We start from the raw sequence: 24,641 nt of genomic DNA, 5'->3' as shown, positions 1-24,641 counted from the left end.
GATCCTCTCTGACATCAAAAAGATGTCACCAGTTCAAATAATGTAGTCTATAAATAAAACTCCACCTACAGTATCAGATGTAGCATGTCTGTGACAGCAGGTACATGCCCTAGTTGGGTAATTGTCAATATCAGAATCCCAGTGCTGGTTTGCTTCACCGAGCACTTCAGTGGTTAATAATACTCTTGAATTAATTTTATTTCACTTTATTCAGAGTCATTTAGCAAAAGAAAAACACTTTTGCTTGAATAGTTCAGATAGATTTTCATGCCTTAAACATTTATTTTGGAACAACTCATACAATAAAGGCCTCATTAGCAGAAAATAGGCAAATAAATGATCCATAAAAGAGTAATGTGTTTTATTTATGGTCAAATTAAAGCATCAAAATCTCCCATCACTCTGAAAGACAATGACGTGGCAGACTGAAAAGCAGCCATATGACCAGGCAACTAAATAACATGCAAATTGAAAGGCAGCAGTGAATTACACTCTGAGGAGTTCTTTGCCCTGTGGAGAGTGCCACTGGCAGCCAGTGTGCTAGCACACGGAGCCACAGAGTATGAAACCATTTGGCCTGCTGCCTCCAATTCCAAACATTCACACCCTCGGTTGGACTACTCTTTTGTAAGAGTCCTTAGTGTCCACTTTGAATTAATGAACTAGAATTTTCTTTGTATGATCTGACTTCATGATGCTCCAATTTGGCAACAATATTTGATCCTTTTCCCCCACAGTGTGTGCATGCGTGTCTTTTTTCGAAAACACATTTCATCCTAAACACACAATCTAATTTTAAGACCCGCTTAAGACGAAATAATTGTCTGATTATAGACTGTAGAGCTTTTTTTTAGAGCTTCTGATCTATCATTTTTTTCTCTTTTAAATTTAGCTTTTTGTTTCACATTCTTAATTAACCTTAAACAAGAGCTGCATTTCTTTAAATGACAACAAAAATCAATTTACACGGCACAAAATATGGCAGCATAATTAACTGACATGCTTCCTCAGAGAAATCTGTATTTACTCGACATACTGTGTGACTCATCCTTGTTAACTCTTTTTAAAAGTTGAAAGGTTAACTGAGGTTAATAGAGACCATGCACACACAGTCATCAGCTTGATAAGTAATTATCTGAATACTGCCTTGCATTCGTCTGTGTGTTTTTTAAAATCCAAATCGTCTTTCATTTTCAGATCTAAAAGACATATAAATGTATTGATATATCATAATAATCTAATTATGTTCATATTAACGCTGTTGACAACAACCAAGCCATTAAAAATAATAGATATTGTGAAATGACACATGTTTCTCTTCCTGACCTTTTAATACAATAACACTGTAAATTGCTTTAACCCGAGAAGTAATCCTGATTTCTTTGTAGTTTTTCCACAATGTTGTACAACAATAATGAGAAATCCCCGCAAATATCATGATTTCATGGTCAAAAACCAGACTATGACATGATGACCAAGGTGTGAGTGGCTTGTTTGTACTCGTTTGTTCAACAAAATGGAAGCTAATAATAAATTGCAGGGAACACGCGTTTCTTTTCAATAGAATGAGCAACTCGCTGGGGCATGAAATCATTATGAAACTGTGGCATATGGGAGAGATGGCAGGCGACTCCAGGAGACTGCAGTCACTCTCAGTCACTCAGTCACTTCATCTGAGCGAAATCCTCTGAAGCCAAATCACACCCATCGCAGTGGAATCAGAAGATAACCATAATCTTTTGCTATGCGGTGATCGTGAAATTAGGTTATTGTTTTATTGTTCTCCTCAGTCATAAAAGAAAAATACCCCAATTTGGGCTGAAGTCAATCAGATATCACGTTTCTTAATAAGTGTCCCGGTTTTGCTAATAGCTAGTGAGAAATTAAGTAGAAACAGATAAGAATTACTGTACGTGAGCTGGAGAGTCACTCTCCCTTTGGAGTAGCTCCAGTGCTTCTTGCAACTGTGACTATTTGAAATGCGGCATCATGCCCTCATTGTTAAGATGTATTTTCAGTGTAAACATTGCATTTGATTTTCTTTTTCTTCTAAAGGCTTATACAGATCAAAATAAAACTCCCTGGGTGATTTTGTGTCCAATTGTTCCTGCGGTGATTCGATGGATGAAGTAGCGCCACAGTTCAGACGAGAAAATGTTCTCTTATGAAGGTCAAACACACAATACACTTTAAATCTGAATGCATATTCGCATGTGCAAAGGTCAAGGTGCCAAAGAATATGTTTTTCTGAGGTGCTGCCATATTATGTCTCACATAATAGGAACAAGAATAAGACAAAGAAAATTACAAAAGGCAAATTTAAAAAACAACAACTTTGTCTTGCAACATTTCAATCTAAGATATCTTGTACTTCAATCAGACTCTGGCCAGCGACTGTTCTGATACACAGGCTTCTGCTGTCTTTAAACTGGGTTCAAATATGTGTATGGAACAAGAAATTTGGAAAATTTGCATGGGTCTAGACAAATAATTTAGCAGTTTTGGTGGACAAATATGCAAATGCAATCATGGCTCAGGGCTGAACAATGTAGAAAAAGAGGCCGAAGCAGGACGAATACGTTAGCTGAGAGAACACAAAATCACCACCAAGAGTCAGACAATCACAATCACATCGTCCCCTCTGATCCCATTTTAATCTCACTCATAAAATCAGTTTATCTTCCATTATTATTAACAGTTACCTTGGGCAAACAGGAAGCTACAATACTTTATAGTGCTAAAAAGTATTTCCTGTTTATTTCCCACTCGTTTTACCTGTTTCCTCTATAATGTAAAATACCATCACAGTATTTTGCATTATAGAGCTTTATATGTATGTGTATATATATATGTATATATAGCTACATTTAAATTAGCACAATGTAAAAACAATGATTCCAGGAATATTTATTTATTAAAAACACACAAAACAGCTGTACTTTAGGAGTGGATGATTACTTAAGTGCTGTCATTATTCATGCTGGACAGATGTCAGGCTCGGGGTTGGATATACACAGCCTGACACTGAATCACTCCACGCTGTCAGCTAGCTACCACATTTCATTTATAAACACATCCGTGGACAACCATGGATGTGATTATTGCAGCTAAAATAGTTACTCTAGCCTCAGTCACACAGGCCTATAGACCGTTTGGCAACTTGTGGTTACTAAAGAAAAATGAATATTCCCCAACCAGGTAGTGAGTGGTTGCTGGAGTTTTTTTTGACTGTGGCAAGATGTAATCTGTTGCAAAGAGGGTGCTGTACCAAAAACTTCCATGCGGCTGTTTTGTTCTCTAGCACATTGCCGCCTTCACTTTCCATGGAAGTTGGTAACATGTTATTTTTGTTTGCAGACAAATTGGCAAACTGCAGGTAAAATGGCAACCTGTTGGTGATGTTTTCCATGCAGGTGGTCCTTGCAAGAGCACTTATAAAGAAATTTCGGTACGGCACTATAAATGTTTTCACAACTGAACCTGCAACCCCCAGTAACCGCTTGCTAAATGGTCGAGGCCCTCATGCTGTGAGGGTTTTGTGGCAGAAACCATCTTGTAATTGCTTTGGTTGCTGGCAGTGACTGAACTGTAGTGAAACTTGAAGAAATGTAACTCAAAACAAAACGGAGTGTTCACCTTCAAAGTAAAAGTGGCGCCTTACTGCTGTAACCAACAAATTTCAAAACAGCCCAACTTTTTCTGAAGGATAGTGCAATTTTTTTTTACCATCGCACTTTTCAGTTTCACCACCACTTGGTAAGAAATGTGTGAATGTCTGCAGACAAGATGACATCTTTCATGTAACCTGCTAACAACCAAAGCGTTCACAAGGAGGCTTTCATTGCACCACCAGTTATCTCTTTGCAACCAATTCAAAATCCACAACTGCCAGCAACCACTCACAACTGGTCACAAAGCACATATTTTCCCCTCGTGATCGGTGGTTGTCAGGTTTGATGCTGACTGGTTTCTAAGCCTGTGTAACTGGAGACTTAGCCAATGCTACTATGTTTAAGGTCTTTGCTAGAAATAATGAGACAGATAATCACTGACTGAAAGAGTTTGTCATTTACACTAAAAAGCAAAAAATACTCTGATACCAGACAACTGCCCCTATCATCAGAAGATAGCTATGTCATAAAAACTTTCAGCTTTTATACAATCATAGTGGTTCATGAAATCTTTGCCATTTTAAAAGCCTAAGCAATTGCTGCAGAGAAACTGTCAGTTTCACAGAGAAAAAAAATGTATAGACCTCTACCTAATCCAAAGTTGCAAACAACCTTTTTGACACTCTCTGCTGTTGTAAACAGCGCTTTTAGTGAATCATGCAGCAGTGCCTTTAGACTTCAGAGCACCTAAGCATTGCAGAGTGCAGCATTTAAGCTGAGAAGTGTGTTAGGCCCATCTTCCTGTAGCCCCAAAAGCTTTGAGCTAAAAGATTCGTCTTGAACTTAAATGTTGTGCACCACAGAGGGCTCACTGAGAATTAAGCACAAAACTTTCTTGGTTCATTTAACCATGTGAAAGCAATCCCCAAATGAGACCCTGAAAAACAGGTAGAAAAGCTCCAGTTAATGTCGATAGCGGTGGGTTGAAGCTTAGTTTATGCAGTCAATTTGTTGTCTATCAGTTTTGCCAGGGGAGAAGAGTAATAGTGTCATCAAGGGGGATAATCAGTTGAGCGAAGCACATTAGAGAGGAAGTGTTATTGAGCTATGTGTTACTCTTTCCTGTTACTTCTTGGGAAAACAATTACTGCGTTTGAGTAACCAATGATTGAGGCAACATGCACTCACAGTGTGTGTAACTGATGGGTGGTGTTGCATGCAAAACATTGTGGATGTGTTTTTAAAGATAATGCAGTTTGCTTGTTTTGTTTCTTTTTCATTTTGTTTTGGGGAGGGGGGGGGCGGCTTTTTAAATCGCTTCAAGTTTCAAAGAATCTTGTCCTGCTTCAGCATTTGCCTTGACTGCTGAGAAGCCATAGCTGCAAAACATATTTTGAAAAGCAAATACCTGAGCAATGTCACTATCAGTGCAGCTGAGCAGTAGCATAACAAAAATCCATCCATCCATGCAGGGCCTCCCTGCAGCTCACTGCAAGTAGCCCTCCTCCAGCCACATACACCAACTCTGAAGAGTCAGTATCTTTCAGTATGTGCCTTTTAAACTTAGCACATTAGAATATTTAAGATATTTAATACAGAATCTGATGCACTCATGCTCATTGCATTGTAAGATCTTTGGCAAACTTTAAGTGATGATTAGATTTTTCTTACAATTTTGTTTCAGTAAAACAATTTATGAATGAAAATACTGTCATTAGTTTATTATTTTCGAAAAACAGTTCTATATTTCACTTTAACTGCTGGGAATGCATTAAATATATTTAGCAAGATGGGTTTTGATCATAACTGTCTAGACTGATCAGCAACCCCCTGCCGACCACCAGTCACTAGGGAAAAATGTGTATACCACATGGAGAAAGTCGTCATCTTCCATACAAATTATGACCAGCTAAGGCAATCTGGTAACAGCCAAAGCAGCCATAGCATGCCTGAGTGGGAACTTCACCTAGCAATTGCAAGGGACTCCAACCAATCAGGAAATACATATTTTTCTCTAGTGACTGGTGGTCACAAGGGGGTTGCCAACCAGTCTAGTCCTGTTTGACTGGGAGCTTTCCCAATCATGCTTGCACATACATCTCTTATCCACTGAGGGGTATTCTATGAAGTAAGGGCAACACACCTAGGGTCCCTTTGTGTTAGTGAGCATGACAAATCTAAAACACCACTTGGAGATAACAAGCATCACAGTCATGGGTATCAACTTTGTTTGCCAACCCTCGACTGACATGTCAAATGAAGGCATTTGACATGTCAGTCGACTCTTCTGCACAAAATGGGTCAATTATGCATCACCTTGAAGACACCATTTTAAGCAAAATGAAGAGGTTTATAGTTGCAATTCTTTTAACAGACAGATCAAAGTAAATGAAATTATTCAGTGCACATTTCAGGATTTCGAGGTCCCCACTGGTTATCAAATAAAATCAAGGAATAATAAATGTATCACATTACCAACATTTGTGTTTGCAAAACTAGCAAGTAAACAAATTAGAATACCCGTATGGACTTGTAACTTGCAGGATGTAAAAAACAAAGGGGCATAAGGTGATATCTTCTTATATTTATATCATACTAGAAATTAACACAAACTTAGCTAAGCCTTTGTATCACGTGAAATCACTGATAGTTTTAAAGGAGAGGGCAGAAAGATCAGACTGCGTGTGGAAGCTCTGGTAGAAAATGGTTGTATACATTTTGTACAACTGCATTAAAAATATCACTATTCAATGTCCAGCAATGTATGCTTCAATATAGATTTGTATGTATTTTTATTTACAATGCTTGGTTTTCCACAAAGTAAAGCAGAAATGTCACTTTCTGTTACTAGTTCAGCTCTGCCCATAAAAAAACGTCAGAATGCTACAAACACAACAAAGGGTCTATAATCTGTCCCCCACAACTTGGTGGATGCTGATAGGTTAAATTCTCTTCTGAGGAAACTTTCCTCCTCCAGTGTAAAAACATCCTTGTAACGTCAAACTGTGCTCATAAATCATTCTGCATGGTGAAGGTCAAACATTCAAGTGATGTAACAGAAAGTAAAATATATATTTAAGAGGTGGTGGACTTACTATTGTTTACCCACCTCTGCATACACACATATAAACCAAGGTTTCCTCCACCACCATTTTTTTTTTCTTTTTTAGAGAGGCACACAACTTTTCCTTACAAAGAAATGCCAAATGGATATTTGATCCAGTGGGCATTCAGATATGGAGAATAAAATACAACCTTGGACTGTTTTCTGTTGTTAAAATGTGATGACGATGATGTAGCCCTGAAAAAAGTGGAAGATGCTTCTTTCTGAGAGATACATTTAACATTTCTTTTAGTCGAGTGCTCTTCGTCAGTAATACATAAATCACAAGTCTCAGCACCAAGATGAGACAGAACTTAGATAAAAACCTGGATAAAAACACCTGACAAGAGGTCTGTGCCAGAATTGTTGTCTTAAGGCCAAGAAAGATGCCAAGTGGATTTATTTTACCAAGTGGATCATCATGGCCTTGCCATATTGGTCCATTTGATTGACCTTTATTATAATTATGAATTTATTTTATTTTCGGTTGCTACAAACGGGACAGACATGACAGGGGAATAGGACAGGGAGAAAGAATGAAAGAAAGAGAGGGAGAGAAAGAAAACCAAAGGGGAGAAGAGACGGTGAGAAGGGGGGGAAGAAAGAAAAAACAAACAAACAAACAAAACACCTGGATCACCTGTATGGAGAAAAAAAACAGAAGAGAAAGCAAACAACAAAGAGCAACATAATAAAAAAAACCAGCACCATCACAATAAACTAGCTAGCAGATTATCAGATTAGATAGACAGCACACAATGTGCTTTGAGGCAGCAGCCAAGAAAGGTGTAGTCCGCGTCTGTGAACACCCGTGTGTACACCTGTGTGCATACCTGTGTGGATCAGCATGCTTGTATTCCAAAGGTTTCTCCATGTAACGATCTGCTAGGGAGTGTGGGGGGGCCACAGCCCCGTCCTCCAGGGTATGAAGCAGGTATGGAGGAGATCCAGGCCCCAGATATCCAGAGGCCCCAGAGTACAAGGACCCAAAGAGGACCACCAAAGGGGGGGAACCGTGCCACCCTCCTGGGAACAGCTGAGTAGAGCCCCAAACGAGAGGTCACCCTGCAGCTACGGAGCAGAGGCCAGAGGGGGTTGCAGTGGCGTGCCCGCGGGCTCTGCCGGCAGCCAGCTGTGCCAGAGAGGACCGAGCTTCAGGCCCAGAGGCCAGAGGCCCAAGGGCATCCCACCCCCCGGAAGGAGCCCAGCCGGGCCACAGGCACCCGGCCCTGCCAATCGGCCACCAGGAGTGAGCGCCCAGCCCCAGACGACAAGGATCACCAACACACCAACGTCTGAGGGTATCAGCCACCGGCAGGGAGTGTGGTGAGGGGAGATAGGCCTCCGTACTTTAGAGGGCCTGAGATGTACCCAGAGAGGTTGAGTCTAAGACCCAACCTAAGATGAAGATATATTAAGATGAAAGCAGGTTTGTATGTGACCCTCGATTTAAAATGAGTTTCACATCCGTCTTATGCTGTGTATTGTGTCTTTAGCCTCACTTTGTTACCAGGTTTGTGATTGGTCAGAAGCTTCCACTGCTTACACGTGAATGTGCTCATAGATAGATAGACTAAGAAACCTTGCTACATCCCACTACTTGTCATATGATGGCATTTTCAGCTATTTTTATTTTTGCGCTACCTTTTTACTGGATGACTCATTGTAATGCATTTACATTTATAAGCAGATATGCTTTTCCTTCCATATATGTAGACCACTTCAGTGATGTGAGGTTCATATTTAATTATTGCAGTGTTATCTGTGTCAGAGTAAAAAGCAATTAAGCTTAAGGTGCTGTATTAAATCGTACGTACTAATGGTTCTGAGGTTACCGAAGCCTGATTGTAACCAGAAGGTCAAGGTCTTAAATCCCTTAGAAGAGAATAAGGAACTTCAAGTATGCTGCCTATGTTCACACCACTAAACCGTAAGTGCTTTGGTTAAACTGGAGTTTACAGTGGCTCTGTTAGCAGGTAACAAACTGGTGTGTATCAGGGTGTTTTCTCCATTAAACCCAGGCAAATGAGGATGTTACCGAAGGGAGGGATTTCTTTGCCTGCAAGCTCAAGATGTTGGTTGATTTACGTTAGTTTTCATTTATATTTTTGCAAAATAAATTTTTACTTCCACACTGATAAATTTATCACATTATACACAAGGAAGTTTTAGCGTCTCCCTTTGCTCTTTTTACAGTACATAATAGGGAATGAGAAAATGTTTACGGTAAAGGATTATTCATCACCCAGTCAATGAGATGAAAAGTGGTAAATTAGCCCTGCAAGAGTCCTTAAATATTTCAAGAGCACAAATGCATTTCTGCTTATTAAAAATGTTCAGAACATGAATTCCTTAGAACACAAATTACATTATCTAAAGTGCTCATCTTGAGGGGAAAAAACAGAAAAGTCTAAGTGCCTCGATATAGAATATTAGGATGGTCAATTGTTAAACTGTGCATCATCATAAAGCAAATTACTCTATAACACTATTAAAACTAATGGACAACCAGAATATCACAGTGACAGAATTATGGTTTGATTCAAGAGTTTGAAAAGAAGAAAAATGATAATAAAAAGGGAAAAAAAACAGAAAAGGGATTGCATAAGATTAAACAAAGGGCCCAGATGTCCCACTTTTTCTGTAGTTATCATCAAACAGACATAGAAAATGAAGTAAATGTGTGTTCAGTTCAGTGTTTTCCCACAATGTGCTTTATTAATACACACATGAGGTAATTAGGAAGATGCAACACAGCTGGGCAAAACAAGAACAGACAAATGACAGGGGACGCAAAGTTAAACATAAGAAGAGCAGGACAAGAGACTATCAAAATAAAACAGGAAACTACCACTGAGACTGACACATACAGACATGACAAACACAAAGGGACAATAAACAGAGACATGACTTGGGAAACAGACAAAGAATACACCGAAAACAAACGATTAAACCCACTATGAGAAAACTATAAGACTTTAACCATAAATCCTTTCAACCAAACAAAAACGAGAATATGAAACGAATAATACTCTTAAGAACTGAACACACAATATTGCATTTGAAATTACTTGCCACTTAAAAAAATATTACTCATTTTATGCTTGCTCATCTTGCAGTACTAGCTGCTGAAGTACTGCAACCACGTCCTGCGGTCGTTCATATGATGTGCAAAATAAATGAATAAAAACACTGGCCCACTTCAGCCAGTGACTATGCCACACAGTTTTGACTCTTTCATTGGTTTTATGTCACAAACCCTGGTGATTCACAGGCGAACAGGACTTCCTTTCCTATGTTGCAGTTTAGCCTTGTTGTTTAATGGTCAGCAGTGACAAAATACCGTCCATCAAACACCTTAAAACAAAATTAACAAGCCCATTTTGTCAGGAGAAAAGTAAAAGTACAGATACCTGAAAATTCTGCTTAAGCACAGTAATTAAGTATTTGTACTTTGTTATTTCCCACATCTCTTCACTCAGATAAAAAAAAAACAGCTGGAAATGGCGATGGTTCCTGACAGTTAATTTCTTAGTCCACTAAACAAGGGGGGAAAAGCAGACACACCTAAGACTAAAACTAAGAACCTAAAACCAAGAACATTAAGTTAACATTAAGGGCAGGGATAGCTCAGTAGGTAGAGTGGTGGCCCCATGGTCGGAAGGTCGGGGGTTCGATTCCCCTGAACAGCTACCCTGAGGTACCCCTGAGCAAAGGGTACCTCTGACTAAATTTGAAAACCATTTCATGGAAAATGTCAAAAACTGATAAGAAAACCATTATATACTGTTTATGACATTCTTCAATAATGAATCATGCTGCTTAACTGTGCGACACCTTGCATTGTGGATGATCAACATTACACGTTATACTAAAGACAACACAGAAGAAAAACATTTAAAACAAACTGATGTTATATATGATATGAAAACATGTCACTATAACAAATGTTCACATATTACTAAAATATGACGTATGAAGTTAACATCTGAAAAACAAATTGCGACTGAAAGGTGCGGCACGACTGACAATGGAACAATACACCAAAAGCAAAAGTACAAAAGAACTACAGCAATGAAAATACAACTACTCACGCTCATTTAAGGACAGTCCCCAAATATATAAAATACAACTGACATCAAACAATATTAACTTGGGTTACAGTGTCTTATTAATCATATAATGTGTGTTCTGCTGTATGTTATTGCAATAACACATTTAAAAAATAATAATAACAGGGATTGAAACTTTACTGATTAGTTGAACATTTTAAAACATTTGGATCCTTTTCATAGTCACTTCTACACACTCCAAGATGTCTCAGGGAAAACACCAAGAAACACAAGAAGTTTACCCCAGCTCTCTTCGCTGGGATGAACCAGAAGACCCTTACCTCAGTTCTTTTACTTGGGATGAACAAGTAGAACTAGAGGAGAAGCGCTTGGAAGGAATGCACAATGAAAATCTCTTGAACAGAGAGAATATTATGTTCCTGATGCAAGAAAATGAGAGAAAGAGTGCTGAATTAGAAAACCGTCTTACCTGCTTCAAGAAAAGGAATGCATTATTGAGGAGACACAATGTGATCTCCAAGACGAAAAGAATCAGGAGCTCCAAGGAAAGCTTGATGAAGCTCTGGGAAAAAAAATGAAGAAATGAAGAGAGAGATGCAGTGCAAACTCAAAGACATGGAGATAAAATACAGTTAAACAGTCGCTAAAAGCAATGCTTGATGAAACACTGCTCAAAAATCAAGAGTTTCTTCAAGAGAAAGAGCAAACATCAAACGAAAAGAAATGGATTCCAAGCTTCAGTACATCGAGAAACACAATGAAGGCTTGCAAGCAAAGCTTGATGAAGCTCTAGAAAAAAATAAAGAAATTCTCCAAGAGAAAGAGCAACAGGACATCAAACAGAAAGAAGAAAAACGTATTCTCCAGGATTTTGAAAGGAAAAATCTAAAACTGCAAGAATTTTATAATAAAATGAAGTACAAAACAACTGAACTGGAAGGAGAAAAGAAAAAACTGGAAAAGCAATGCTCAGAGATGCAGAGTAGGATCACTGAAATGCTGAGAAAAAACACAGAACTCCAAGAACTTTCTAATAACAACTTGAAGTGCAAAAACACTGAAATGTAGGCGCATAAGCAACAACTAGAGAAAACACATGAAGACCTGCTGTGTATGCTTCAAGAAATCCAGAGTAGAAAACAGCAGTTGGAAGACATGCACAAGAAAATACAACAGAGACATACAGACGGCAAAGCTAATACAGAAAGAAAGTGTACTTTATTGGTCCCCTTGGGGAAATTCCTCTCTGCATTTAACCCATTCACTCAGTGAAGCAGTGGGCAGCCATTGGGCGCCCGGGGAGCAGTGTGTAAGGACGGTACCTTGCTCAGGGGTATCTCAGGATAGCTGTTCAGGGGAATTGAACCCCCGACCTTCCGATCATGGGGCCACCACTCTACCTACTGAGCAATCCCTGCCCATACAGGGCCTACAGGAAGCAACATCTAAAGAACTGAGAGACAAGCTTGAAGAAAAACAAGCAAAATTAGAAGAAGTGGAGAAAAGATGCTTGAGACTTGAGAAGCAACATGCAGAAACAAACGATGAGTTGAAAACCCTCAACCTTGAGAAAAAAGTGCTCATGAAAGAGTTCCTGATAAAGAAGAAAAAAACCCCGCTTCTGCTTGTTCCAAAGGAGGGACACTGCAGCTCCTCATCAGATGTAACCTCGTCTTCCCCCACCTACCAGTTAACCTTTATTTGTTCCTTTCAGATTAATCTATGCTTTTTTAATTGTTGCTCTCCCAATAACACTTCAGTAAGTTAACAATACAAATCCAACAGGATGAACTTGAGCGGGGGCAATCATGGCTCAAGAGTTGGGAGTTCGCCTTGTAATCGTAAAGTTGCCGGTTTGAGCCCCGGCTTGGACAGTCTCGGTCGTTGTGTCCTTGGGCAAGACACTTCACCCGTTGCCTACTGGTGGTGGTCAGAGGGCCCGGTGGCGCTAGTGTCCAGCAGCTTCTCCTCTGTCAATGCGCCCCAGGGTGGCTGTGGCTGCAATGTAGCTTGCCATCACCAATGTGTGTGTGTGAATGACTGGTTGTGTAAAGCGCTTTGGGGTCCTTAGGGACTAGAAAAGCGCTATACAAATACTTACCATTTTACACGTGTCAGATCAATGTCTTTATTCAACAATCATTTAAGTATAAAAACAAGAAATGGGTAATAGCTGCATGTGTGTGTGTGTGTGTGTGTGTGCGCGCGTGTGTGTGCGCGGGCGCATACTATGCATACTTTACCTGTTGGATCTAAATCCCAGAAGGAATTAAATAAAACAAAAAAACAAAACAAAAATATGTTTCTCTCTTTTCATAGGTTAGGTTTTAAGTCCTGATTTGTTCCTTTCAGATTAATCTATGTTTCTTTAGTTGTTGTTCTCCCAATAACACTTCAGTGAGTTAACAATACAAATCCAATAGGATGAACTTGATTGCTGAAAATGAAATCGACTGTTACAAGAAAATCATTTGAATTCACAATCCAGTGTGTAATCAGTTCATGGCTGAAGTCCTCTGCATACTGCAGTAACAGAAAATATTGTCAAGGTGTGCTGTGCGGTAGGTGGACAGCAGACCCACCTACCACACAGCACAAAAGACCCTCAGACAAAAGTCAACTCAAAGTGCAGCTTTATTAGATAGAACCAGCAAGCATAACAAAAACATAAGCTGAGCACACAACATGGAGGAGTATAATGACACGATGAAGACCAGAGGGAACTGAGGACTTTAAATAAACCAGAGATGCTGAGTTTCATTACATCTATTGCAGCCCAGATGAAATACACTTTTGCATGCTAAAGAACAGAAAATTAATCTCAGGCATTATCCTCTTTATTGTTGCTTCTGAGAAAATGTCAGGAATCTATACCTGTAAATTCATACTCTTTATGAAGTTTGGGAAAATGTGCTGACTATTTTATTTAGTGCCTCGTGAACTAATGCCTTTCTTCCAACCATGTCTGACAAAAAACATGAACTTCAATAAAATATCCATAAAGGAAAAAGGATTACTTTTGTATAATAAAACAGTAAGAATAGGGGCGGATTTTGATTTCACAAGTGGAAGTGAAATCAAAGTGAAGACACAGGAAAAGATTTGTTTGATCAGAGTTGTTCTACATCATAATTCAGTAGTGTAAAACAAAATCTCTCTCTCTTTCAATAGCTGCTTCGACGCGCATCATGGACTATGGAGCCAAAGAAAATGTTGGCAGCATGTTCTAGTACATCTTGGTAAATAATCAGGTAGTAAGTTAAAAAACAAAAACGGAATAACAAAGTAATATTAAGTAAGTAAGTCTATGTTATTGAGTAATAAGGGGTTAGAAACTTGTATTGATAATACTGGAACTTTACTTTAGTCCTAAAGCGGTAATAACTTGCTTTTCCACCTTATTACACCACTATGGCATTATTATCAAGTTGTAATAGAAAGGATTACCAAAGTGTGAAGAATTATCATTTAAATAATTTTTTAATGTGTTTTGGACAAGTTTGTCTAAGTTCCTAAGACATCTTTGAGTTTCAAGAGAGAAGAAAGTGGTAAACATTTAAATGCATAAAGCAAAGCATATAGTTGGCTCAGAAATTGAGCTCACACATACTGTTTCATCTTGCAAAGAAGTGCTGTAATGTTTGCCAATATACCCTTGGCTTGTTCATTTGAATAGTGCATGGAATGACATTTATAATATGCCCTTTACTGTGCTCACCTCATTATAGGTAAGGCAAGCTGTGTGGAAATGGCTTTGGATTATGCAAAACAGAGCCACAGGAATTGAGCTGAAAAGTCCAAACTTTTGGCAGAATTTACACGTACAGTGCATTATTTACAGGTTAGACGGGTGGGACATTAGAGTATAATTAATGCCAAAAAGTGTCAACAAGATTTCCTTTTTTCTTTAAAAAAAGAAAAAAAGAAACCTTCATAGGACACTGGATCCCTTTGATGGAGTCCATTTCCCATTGCTCATATGCTCCATTTATAAGTACATATAAGTTTCCACCAACTTCTGCACAATCGCTTAAAGCTTTTAAGACTAATCTCACGAAATGAAAATGTTTGTACTTGAAAACTTCCTAGAAAATGGAGAGCTCAATTAACCTATTTTTCTTTTGTTTTAACTCACGAATGCTTTTGGTCAGAGTTTACCGTGTTATTGTTCTCCAATTAACACCGTTACCTGTGCCTGAGTTGACTGAGGGGTGGGCTCTAATGATTGGAAGATTGTGTTGCTCCCAGATGTCACAGATAAAACTACAAACACAGCCCCAGGCTGTTAGGCCTAATTAAAGCCAATAACCCGTACGGTTTGATCACAAACTTCAATTCCAGCTGTGAGCCTGCAGTCTCTGGGCTTCTTTTTTGGTTATCTTAATTTGTAGTGATGAACTAGACAGTCTGCCTCTACTTTTTTCCCCTTGTGGCTTACAAGTGAACCGCATCAGCATCTATGTATACTTTTAATGTGTAAATAAGTCCTATACATTAACATGCATGCAGTATATCCTCTATTCTTATAAATAATTCAATCAAAAGCTTGCAATTGTAGCTGATGTATTATTTGTTGGTTAATAAACTGCCTAGGACTTTCTTTGATGTCCTGCTTAGGTCATTTTGAGAGCAGAGATTCTGCAGTGCCATAATAGCAAAACATGCTCTGCTCTGCTCCAGTGTTTTAGGAAGCTATGAGAGTGTGACACTGTGCCAAAATATTAAATATCAGGACAAGAAATACCCTGAAAATGGAGCATGTAAATTAACTATAGTCCTGAAAAATGTTCTTATTTTCCTTTAAACATTTATTTCATAAAAAGCATATCAATCAATCAATCAATCAATCAATCAATCTTTATTTATAAAGCACTTTTCATACAAAAAATGTAGCACAAAGTGCTTTACATAGTTAAAAGCAGCCCACCCCACCCTCCAACTCACTCCCCACACTCTCATTAACATAAATGATGTAAATACACACATATGCATGACAGACCTGGGGGGGCAACAAAAAACATGTAAGTGCACACATGGGGGTACTGCACTAAGCAGTTCAGTTCACCTCCCCTGTGCCTCGTGAGGACTAAAAAACTGCTGATTTCTTATGTTCTATCTAGTTGAAATTGCAGTCATATATAACATCTACTCTATTTCTGTTCAGAATATTGTTTAACAAGCATATTCTCTCATTTATCCCAATCTTGTTCTTGCATTAGTATATTGACATAAGTGTATTAGTTTCTTGTTATTGTTAATAAGTACTGCTTCCAGAGGTCTTAAAGTTTCAATAGAAAAAAAACATCTATTATGATATTACATAATAAGACTGCAACTGTGTCAGGTTCATATATTTGTAGCAACCCTGGCTTCAACCCTCTGAAATAACCAGACAAGCCCTGAGTGCGTTTTACTTTATCTTACCAGTTTGTTATCAGTTCCTGTTCCCCTAGTTTTCAGAAAATTCCTTGTAGTTTAATTCTTCACTGGAAACTTCAGCATCCCACCTTTTGCCACGCTTGCCACACAAATAACTATTTACTATACCTTTAGCTGGAAATTGGGAACATTACAATGCAACAAGATCTTCAAGTTGAACCAACTTGAACCAAAAATGTTTACTGAGTGACGTGCAAAAACAAAAATGAAATCATTAAATCAAACTGTCACTTCTGTTATCAAAATGCAGTAAACTACAGTCCTTTATGTTAAGCTTCACTACTTTACCTAAATGGGTCCCAATCACCAAGTTCCATTGTTGCAGGCCTGGATCGCTGCTCGTGGTCTTGGGAACCAACGGTCCTGAAAATAAAACAAAAAAGGTGCTTCTCCTCTGAAGGCACCCAGTCAAGTTCAAGCAAAACTCACTGCCCACCGCGTTGTCTGTCGCACCACCAGAAGAGCTGCAAGCTTACTCCCACGGAGCTACAAATCTAACCGGCCAGGTCTCCAGCCTCGCTGGTCTGAAGTCTTAAGTCCCGTACAGTTCTTGTTGTAATTTGCTCCCCGTTGGAGCTCACTCTGTTAGCCTAGTCAGCTAGCCGCTAACTGGTTTTCTGGGCAGAAATACAAAGCTAGTCCGAGCTGCACTAACTCCCTTACTCCCATTGTCCCTTAATACATTCCTTGGCTGTAGACGCAGGATGGGTTACCCTTGGCGTCCCTCACAAGTGTCCTATTTGATGTTAGCCGGATCCAACCACACGCTCTTCCACCTCCGTCTCTTCCCTTTCGCTATCCGATTATTAAGTGATGACGTGACGAATCCTACTTCCGGGCCTAAAGTAGTCTGCATTTAATATGGCTTTTGTGTTGTTAACATGTTTAATGTTTTGTATTTTCTTCTATTTAATCTCAAAAAGCTCCTAAAACAGTCAGTGATCACTGTTGAGCTCCCTCGGCTTTTATTATCGCTAATCATTTATTTAAGCTCAGTTTTTAAAACCTTAGGATGTAACTACAGCCCAGCCCATGCAGCAGTATATGAATGACTAACCTCGTATTGTGGATGGATTATCTCAGTTGTTCTCCTGGCTGAAGTTTGGTCCTTTTACAGCATCCTGCCATGCGATTACATTTGTTCCTGACCACTGAGAACACTCACGTTAACTTTTATCAAGTGGGAAAAAAGTTAGCTTGTTTATATTATGCTAACATAGCTGTGTCGCTAGCGGTCACGTAGCACATCATTATATACCAGCTAGCCAAACTTCAGTAACCCTACAAACGTCACTGCTGTTTAGTTTTCTGTCTTCATTTATGTTGGAAGTGATAAGAAAGCTGTACGTTTTAATTTGTTTCCAAAACCCCGCAGTCAGGACATGCTATATTGTATTTAGATGGAAGGTAGCGAGCTAACTTCCTGCTAACTTCTAACTCCGTTAAATATCATAAATTCCGTTTTCATGGATGCCTGGATGTTAAACTCAGTTGTTACACCTGGTAGAGCAGAACGCTGATCATTTTATTAAAGATGAAAGACTTTAGACAGTTTTTCAACTCTCAGTAATGCCACAGTGATCATTTGATATATGGACCTGCAGCAGAGTTTAGGCCCCGACACGGCTAGTGACGTCAGACTGAACAATCTGATTCCTTGCGGCCCGCTCTCTCTGCTTGTTCTTCCACTTGACTTCTTATTTCAAAATTAAAGCACCTTAACAACAAATTTAATTTCCACTAATATGGATATACGAAAGTTAACAAATAGAACTAATCATATATACATGTACATTAGAAATAAAACTTAGCCCCTTTAAATATCTATGGGCTACATATTTACAGTGAAATTAAGTCGATGCATCCCACCGGTTTAATGCCTGTGTTTAAATTGTTTAAACCAAAAGCAAATCATGTGCTTTTGGGCTTGACTTTTCTTTGTTGTCTTCTTTTTTTAGTAGATTATTCCTGGCTGTCTTCTGTCATGAAAAATTCACCTGCACAACAGCCATCCCACACCATGCTTTAGACTTTCATCTTAATGGCTTTGGTCACTGCTTGCACTGTGAAAAGGCGAGAACACCACGCAGTCAGAGAAATAAAAAGTGTGCATCCTGGTCATGGTTCAGCTATAAAATCCTGGCGCACCACAAAGCGTCTCTCCTGCCTCGCTGCTGACAGCTCTGTCAGCTGAAGCGTCAATCACACTGAATAGTAGAGGAGGTTGCACCAGTATCTATTTCAAAAGTTGGAGCTGGAGAAATGAACAGAAATGAGTGATGCCGCTCTGCATCCGTCCCTGTCACCCACTCCTTTTACATCACAGTTAGGTTTGTAGTTAGATAATCTGCCAGCTGTTACCCTGCTTTGCTTTTTGGACAAAAATCGGGAGCTTCCTAAATGATCCTTCAAACTAACAGTTTTAGGAAAAGTCATAAATTAGTCAGATGTTCATATATAATTATATTTGTTGATAACACCCAGGTATAATCACAATGACAGACTATTTTAAAGTCATGTCTCACAATACTCATTTTCCTATACACTAAGCTAACTGAGGTTTAGATTTAGCTGTTTCAGTTAATACTTGCTTTGGGACTGTGATGCAGTCTGGATATAGGATTCACAGCCTTGTGATAACTTCATTAATAATTGCCATCACATACACTACGGGTTAAAGGTGTAAGAATATCCTCATTTTTGTCATTTAAAAAAAAAAATTAAGCAGACTTAGGCTGCAAAGTGCATGAAATCAGGATTAGGCCATCCAACACTGAAAATTCATGTAAATTTGATTTAAAAGGGAAGTGAGTTAGCATGCAGCTTTCCTGCAGGAATGGGTGAAAACTGAGCCATGAAAAATAATTTAAGCAACTCCTACAAGTGCCCCTGCTTGAGGTGATCACTTAGAATCCTTCTGTCTTCACAAAGGTAGTGTTGCGGAAAACATTGTTGTTACACTCTCTTTAATCCATTATAGAGTCAGTACTACACTGCAAGAAGTAGAAATGTATGGTAAGAAAAAGAGAAGTAACAAAGGAAGACAGACTGGATAGTAAGGAGCTCATTCTACAGAAACAGAAAGACCCCAAAAAAGTAGAAAGGGTGCCTTTAAATGAATGTAGCGCACAGAGATGGTTTAGCATGGAATGGACACAAGTGTGCAAACAAAGCAAGTGCAGCTTATTTTAGTTAAAATCACTGGACCAGGATCCAGAAGACTGTCATCGCCATCCGCAGTAATTTATATTTACCATCTCCTCTGGTAGATATCAGTGAAAGCAGACTGGTTTCTGCTGATTGAGTCACATGCAGCAGGGAAAGTGGGAGAAAAGGTGGAGGTGGGTTGCAAAGTGACTGCAGATTTGGATAAAATGTGACCTATTTTGACATTTGACAGCAGTCAGGTGCCAAAATGCCACCAGGCAACACAAACAACTGTTTAGGGCCCGAGGCCAGTGGAGGACGCAGAGGGCTGGCAAACTTTAAACTACAGCAGAGCAGTGCAATGTGGGAATTTTGCAATAACAGCTGGAAACTGCTGGAACTATTGGAAATACCTGACCTGTGGGGGCCCACCTGTTCAACTCATTCTGTTGAGTAAACCTGAAAGTGGTGTTAATGATTCTGTTTAAACAATCCTAATGACTCATGCCAATCAATGGAAATGAAGAGGAATCCTTTCTGGGAGTGAAAAAAGAATGATGAAAAAAGTCAAAGATGAGGAAAACAGTAAGAAAGTCAGTGCTGCAGATAATAATGACTAAATATAATCCTAAATTGAAGAATTGAATTCAAAATCAGCTCCTCACATACAAGGTCTGAAATAATCAGGCCCCATCTTATCTTAATGACTTTATAGTAGCATATCACCCCATTAGAGCTCACTAATGCACACTAACGCTATCACACTGCAGGCTTACTTGTTGTTCCTAGTATCTAAAAGTAGAATGGGAGGGAGAGCCTTCAGTTTTCAGGCCCCTCTTCTTTGGAACCAACTTCCAGTTTGGATTCGGGAAACGGACACTATTTCTAATTTTAAGATTAGGCTTAAAACTTTCCTTTTTGCTAAAGCATATACTTGGGGTGGGATCAGGTGACCCTGAATCCTCCCTTAGTTATGCTGCAACAGGCGTAGGCTGCTGGGGGATTCCCATGATGTATTGAGTATTTCTTTTTCAGTTACCTTTCTCACTCACTATGTATTAATAGACCTCTCTGCATTGAATCATACTTGTTATTAATCTCTGTCTCTCTTCCATAGCATGTCTTTTATTCTGTCTTCTTTCTCTCACTCCACTGGTCATGGCAGATGGCCGTCCGTCCCTGAGCCTGGTTCTGCTGTTAAATTTCTTTAAGTTTCTTCCTGTTAAAAGGGAGTTTTTCCTTCCCACTGTCGCCAAAGTGCTTGATCATAGGGGGTCATATGATTGTTGGGTTTTTCTCTGTATGTATTAGTGTAGGATCTACCTTACGATATAAAGTGCCTTGAGGTGACTGTTATTGTGATTTGTCGCTATATAAATAAAACTGAATTGAACTGAATTGAATTGAATAACAAAAAAAACAAAAACACCCCAAAACACCTGCTTGACTTTTATGTAAAACCCACAAACATCACATTCTTTCTTTTATTGACATTAACATTTAACATTAGGGAACTTAGCTAACTGAGAAGCCTGGTATGTCCAGTTCTGCTGGCCGTCACGTGGCAAAGTGACAGCCAGAAGAACTGGACATTCTTCTGGCTGTCTAAGTCTAATTTGTGTGGCTGGGAGTGAGTCGGGACACTGGTATTAGACTTATTAGCATAGAGAACACGTTAAAAGCAGGTAGAGTTGCAGTAATTTATAATAAATTTTATAAGCAGTCAGTTTGTTCTTGGGCAGTGTTACCAAAATAAACATGGTCTTGTTGTTTCCAGAGTAATGCTTTATCTATTATTTTGTGGGACACCAGTTGGTTTTGACGACTGGAACATGTGGCTATGTGTGATTTTTAAAGATGAAGAGGATGTAGGAAAAATACAATGCAGAAACATAATTTACACTAAAACTCTGGGCACTGGTGAGTAAATAGGGAAGCTTTTTAACTTGATTATTTTACTTTAAATGTGAATATTTCGATATATAGTTTAAAGATAGCAATTTCACACAGCAAAAATAAAAATGAAAGAAATGCATGGTAATGAACAAATGATAAAGAGTAAAATACTATAACAATCCACCTTATTGGACAATATTTTTGAAGAAAGCTGTGTCTGACAGAGTTTACTGTCAATGTGCAAATATTAAGCTATGAAATTTAGATCCAAAGACATTTGGCTTTTTGCTCTAAGCTACTAATGTTGTCATGGTCCTGGGATTTCTACCCTGCACAACTGTTTTGTGTTTTCCTGTATTTTTGTCATTTGGTGTTATTATGTTTTAGGTCTACTGCTTATTCTACGGGTTCCCTGGTTATTCTGTTTAGATGTCCTTTATTACATTTTCCCTTGTGTCTTTAACCCCTGTGTCTCCCTCTGTGTATCTGTGAGTTCTTATGCCTTGTGTCACGGCCTGGGGGATCAGCAAGGCTGTGTTTCCTTGAGCGGTGTGTAGAAGAAGCGACTGGTCACTAGTGGAGAGAGAGGTCGGAGTGGAGCGTGTGTGTGATTCCCCGTTTTCCCTGGAACCCTGCCCCCCTCACGTCTTGTATATAGCACTATTCCCGCACAGTCTGTAAATACACTCGGTGAAGAAACTGTAAATAAACGTGCATTTTTAACTCGCAACTCAGGAGTTCTGCGTGTGGATCCTCAAGGGCAACCCGTGACACCTTGTTTTCCCTCCTTGTGTTTTATTCAATGCTTTCCCAGCCCATTATGTCTGTGCTCTCCCTCAGTTCCATATCGCGTCCTCCCTCTTGGCTGTGTTTCCTCGTGTGCCTCCCCGTGTGATTAGTTTAGTCATTTCCCAGTTTATTTTGGTATTGTTTGTATTGCCTTTTCATCTGTTCAGCGAATAAAGCTGCATTTTTGAGTTAAGTTTCATTTTGGTGAGTTTGCGTTTGAGGCCAATTCCTGCCTGCACACAGCTACTTCATGACAGATGTACTGATGTGCAATTGTGTATCTGCAATGTGCTGTGTGTATTTTATTGTACTTTCCCTAACTGACAGTGCAGGCTCATAGGAGTGTTCTTTGAATGTATAGTTTAAGTGTGACTTGTACTTCCATCCATCCATTTTCTTGCACTTATCCAATTCAGGCTTGTGTGGGTGCTGGAGCCTATCACAGTTGTCACTGGGTGAGAAGGCAGGGTGCACCCTGGACAGGCTGCCAATCTGTCCCTAGTATAACACATTTTCAGGTTATTTAGTTTCTTTTCCTTTTCTTTTACAAGATAAAACAGTGGGGGCAGTGTTTAATGATTATAACGGTTTTGTGTTTGTTGTTTTAAGAAAATGTTTTTGCAATTTCTACTTTCTATAAAATATATTTAAATAATTATTGTTGCTATGATTTCACATCTTAGACAAAACTGGATTTGATTGTGTGATGATAAGGATAAATCAGGTTGTAAAACCTAAAAGAATACTCTCTCTCTCTCTACCTGCACTCTGACAAAATATTTATTATGGATTAATAGTTAAAGATTAACCACCAATATATTCTAGTCCAAAAAGCTTTTTAGACATGTGTAAACAGATCTGTATTTCAAAATTTTATATAAACACTTATAAGGGAATTATGTTACTATGTTATTCTGAAGACATGAAATATGAATGTAAGGGTTAATTACCACACTAACAACCAAGCCAAAGGTTTGTATTGAGCTTTTGGCTGACTTAAATCTGATTAAAATGTAAATGTGGGGCAATAACTTGGGGTAATAATTTATTAACGATGTATATGAGGGGAAAAAAATCAGTTAAAGAACCTGTAAAATATATGGGAATAAAAAATGTTCACTATAGTGACATTCATATCATAGTAACCTCATAATAATAGTTTACAGGTTGATATACATTTTACCTTATTATAATGATAAAATTATCCTCCCTTATGTCATAAAAAGATCCTTTGTTTGAACTGTTACCATTGTTCAAACAAACCATGTTATTACTGAGCTGTAAAATAAAGTGCCACCCACTGAGATACACATAAAAAATAATATTTTCATTTCTTATCTGTTTCTTATCAGCATATAGGAACCTGTAGACTTGACAAGTGTAAGGAGTTGAGCTGTAAACCTAAAATGTGAGCTAAGGTCAAACAGAGGAGCAGGATATGTCTATATTAAGCCACATTTACCTATCAAGGGAAATTCTCTACTACGTGTTACATGTTTTCCTGCTGTCCCGTCCACAAGGAAAGACTGAACAGACATAAAGTGTGATTTTTCCATCCTCTTGATCTCTCTTTCATTCTCATCTCCTCTCCTCTCCGTTTTCCTCCCTACTGTGTGAAGTTCTTTAGCCTTCATATAAACCCAGTTGGTGGCGGGAATGGAGATTGACAGTCTATGGTAGGAGTGGGTTTGTACCCAGTTTTGAAGTAGAGATGAGTGCTGTATTGGTCACTGCATGGATTCAAATTGTATCTCTTATACTGCGTTAAAATATTACCAGGAATGGGGACCCGGTTAACTGGTTAACAGACAAGCCAGAAAACAAAAATATATATATATATATAATGTTTTCTTTCCATGCATTGATTTGTAAGGGAAAAATGAAAATCTTTGTAAGGCAATTTTAGTCATCAAATTTTCTATTTTCTGTAAAACATTTAAGGTGCAGTTTTACAATAAAGCTAATATTTTGAAATCCACATGGGGGATTTTAAAGCACGCACTTTTAATGAGATAACACAACCAGGATTTGGAAAAATACTTTATCTCACTGTCGGTAAACACAGATGGTCTACTCCTAATCAAATCAGTGTCACATGTGTCTCATTCCAACTGTGCAAGTATCAGTATGTTTGTACTTGCAATTTATGCTTAGAATAAACATTATGCTTTCTGAACGACATAAAATGGAAAATCAGATACAGAACTCATTCAAAATCACAGCTGACCTGATGCATGGCAGATAAACACTTTTTCTCTTTAATCCATATTTTGATTTTGTGTAATAACTGATTTGTATTAAAGGTCACAGTTTGCACATCCTGCAGAACAAAATCATCTGAGACTTAATGTTCTAAATTATATTTTTTCTCAACGCTGGAAGTCCTTTCTTTCACAGTTACACAGTAATGATGGTAAATAACAGCTTATGGAAAACAGAATGCAAAAAACCGAAAACAAAAACAGGTCTCACTTGCAAATTTCAACAGGACATTATCAGAATCAGAAATACTTTCTTAATCCCGAAGGAATTTATGGGGTTACAGCAGGCAGGCATTACTATGAGTATATACTGGGAATTCAC

This window comes from Pundamilia nyererei, unplaced genomic scaffold (genome assembly GCF_000239375.1).
Source record: "Pundamilia nyererei isolate P.nyererei 1_Seehausen unplaced genomic scaffold, PunNye1.0 scaffold00001, whole genome shotgun sequence".
Classification (NCBI taxonomy): domain Eukaryota; kingdom Metazoa; phylum Chordata; class Actinopteri; order Cichliformes; family Cichlidae; genus Pundamilia; species Pundamilia nyererei.
This window is presented reverse-complemented; position numbering follows the sequence as displayed.